Genomic DNA, 3,147 nt, shown 5'->3' with positions numbered 1-3,147 from the left:
ATGGAGTGGCCTGGTACTGGAATTTTGAGCTCCTATGAAAAGTGATTTCTGTCAGGGAGACCCACCTCAGTTCTATCCTGGGTCATGTAAATATCCCACTGTTGACAAACAGGGATGCATCTGAAGAAAATGAACACTTGAGACTGGAAACAACTGCATGTAGACTTGAAACAGTTCGAGAGTTCGTTGCTACCTTGTAAACTGGTCTGCGCTCTTGAACTGTTGATATATACTTAGCCCTTGACCTGTCCCAGTGAAAACAGCCTGACCATCCCACCCACTTCTTTCTCTCTGGCTACTCTGCTTCCATTTAACCAGAGATATTTCTAGGAGAATACTTTTTCAATGTCTTTGTTCTTTCAAGATGGCATGACAACACTCCAAGGTGCTTTTCCTTCTCGTGGACGCAGACACTGGCATGTAACTCTAGATACCAATTCTGACAACCAGACGTTTCAGGAGGCACCAGATGCTGAGGGTAAATCTTGAAAAAAACCTCTTGGCATCCAAGTAGGGGATTTCTTTCTCAGAATAACCACACAAACATGCCTGTGTTCTCATCCAGAAGCACTCCCACTCTTCTCGGCTCAGTAGTGGTTGTTTGTCCGATGGTAGGGGTACCTGGCCTGTGACTCCTTAATCCCAAGTCTGAAGGCATTGATACAAACTGCAGAAACTATGGCCTCTGTGAGTGGAGAGGAAACCATCTTCAATTCCAAGTAGATACAAACAATCCTCCATGAGGGCTGTACCCATGTCTCAGCCTTAATGTGGGATCCACGCCACTATTTGGTGAAAGACCATTGGCCACTTGGTGGAAAGGTAACTGGGCACAGATCCTAAGGTTGACAGTTTCCATGAAAACTTCTTCTCATGCGGACAAATTCTCTCCTTCCATTCGGCGGTGAGGCCTGGGGTTTCTGCAGGAGAGAGGGGCCCTTGGCACTACATCTGCAAGACCCCTCTCTGTCAGCCTTGCTCTGGGTCCAACTCTCCATCTAATTATGCATCAGGTCCATTTCTGAAAGTCTTTTCAACAGTGATTTAGCAACCCCACTAGTAGCCAGATGGTCTAGGTTCCCAGTGGGATTTAGGTCCTGAAAAGATGAACTCTTCCAGAGACATCTGAGAGGAGCCGGCACTGGCTCGGGCAGGAGGATGTTTGCCTTGGCTGCAGAGAGACCACTTTGGAGTTCCCGGCTCCGGTCCTCCCTTCCATCTCAGAAGCCTCTCAGCTCGACTACCCATGTGGAGAAAGTTTCCTGCGGGGGCTTTTCTGCAGGGAAGCCTCTGCGGGAGGTTGTTCTGTGGCATCGGCTGTGCGGTGGGGTGGCGTCCAAACAAGGATGGGCCAGTCCCCCCCACGTTCACACATGCCCAGGTCGCTGTAGGTGTTGAAGAACTCCATCTGGTTGCACGCCTGGATCCAGCCCACCACCCAGGTCTCGTGGCGGGGGATGGGGGGCATGACCACGCGGGCTGAAGCTTTGAAGTAGGGGGTCTTGTAGCGCAGGACGATGGGCGAGGTCTCCTCGATGCGCGTGGGGCACTGGTCGATGGTGGCGCACACATCGTACACGACGATGTTCTCGCGCCGGATCCGCGCCTTGCAGGTAATGCTTTGGATACAGCCCATCCTGCCGCCCGGCGCCGGCGCGGCGCGGCGTGGGGCAGCGCCGGGGACCGCGCGGGCAGCCGGGCGCCCGTCACACCGGCATGGCGACGCGCCGCCCGCTCTGGGTCCGGCTCAGCTCGCGCCCAAGAGCGGGGAGCCGCCGCCGGGCATCCTCCGAGGCAGCCCCCTCCTCTCGCCGCCTTGCGGGGTCCCGGCTGCCCCGACGCCCGCCCGCCCCCGCCCACGCCCGCCCCCTCTCTCCCGCAGGGCGCGCGGAGAGCTTGCGCTCCTAGAAGGCAGCGGGCGCCCCCGCTAGCTCCTCATTTGTGTTATGTTTTAGATCCCACTTATAAGTGGTATATTTGTCCTTGTCTGATCCACTCTACTTAGTATAATATACTCTCGGTCCATTTCTTGCTGCAAATTTTATTCTTTTTTATGGTTGAGTTATCTTCCTCAAATATGTTGTCAATCATATATTGATGAGCAGTTTGGCAGTTATTTCCATGTCTGGACTATTGTAAAGAGTGCTGATATGAACACCTTACCTGCCTCCTGAGAAATCTGTATGCAGGTCAAGAAGCAGCAGTTAATTTGGACATGGAATAACAGACTGGTTCCAAATAGGGAAAGGAGTATATCAAGGCTGTATATTGTCACCCTACTTATTTAACTTATATGCAGAATACATCATGCGGAATGTCAGGCTGGATGAAGCCCAAGTTGGAATCAATACTGCCGGGAGAAACATCAACAACCTCAGATACACAGATGACACCACCATTATGGCAGAAGGTGAAGAAGAACTAAAGAACCTCTTGATGAAAGTGAAAGAGGAGAGTGAAAAAGTTGGCTTAAAGTCAGCATTCAGAAAACTAAGATCATGGCATCTAGTCCTATCACTTCATGCAAATAGATGGGAAAATAGTGGAAACAGTGACAGACTTTATCTTTTTGGACTCCAAAATCACTGCAGATGGTGACTGCAGTCATGAAATTAAAAGACACTTGCTCCTTGGAAGAAAAGCTATGACCAACCTGGAGAGCATATTAAAAAGCAGAGAGATTATTTTGCCAACAAAAGTTCATCTAGTCAAGGTTTTGATTTTTCCAGTAGTCATATATGGATGTGAGAGCTGGACTATAAACAAAGCTCAGCGCAGAAGAATTGATGCTTTTGAACTGTGGTGTTGGAGAAGACTCTTCAGAGTCCCTTTGACTGCAAGGAAATCCAACCAGTCAATCCTAAAGAAAATCAGTCCTGAATATTCATTGGAAGGACTGATGTTGAAGCTGAAACTCCAATACTTTGACCACCAGATGTGAAGAACTGACTCATTTGAAAAGACCCTGATGCTGGGAAAGATTGAAGGCAGGAGGAGGAGGGGATGACAGAGGATGAGATGGATGGATGGCATCACCAAATCAATGGACATGAGTTTGAGTGAACTCCGGGAGTTGGTGATGGGCAGGAAAGCCTGGCATGCTGCAGTCCATGAGGTCACAAAGAGTCAGACACAACCAACTGACTG

At 50.0% G+C, this 3,147-nt stretch overlaps 1 pseudogene; it reads right to left on the bottom strand.

Moving 5' to 3' along the window:
* Window positions 1-1,113: 1,113 nt before the first annotated feature.
* LOC138987894 (protein FAM78B pseudogene) lies at window positions 1,114-1,654 on the bottom strand (annotated as a pseudogene).
* Window positions 1,655-3,147: the final 1,493 nt, after the last annotated feature.

The sequence above is a fragment of the Bos mutus genome, chromosome 1 (assembly GCF_027580195.1).
Source record: "Bos mutus isolate GX-2022 chromosome 1, NWIPB_WYAK_1.1, whole genome shotgun sequence".
Classification (NCBI taxonomy): Eukaryota; Metazoa; Chordata; class Mammalia; order Artiodactyla; family Bovidae; genus Bos; species Bos mutus.
This window is presented reverse-complemented; position numbering and strand designations above follow the sequence as displayed.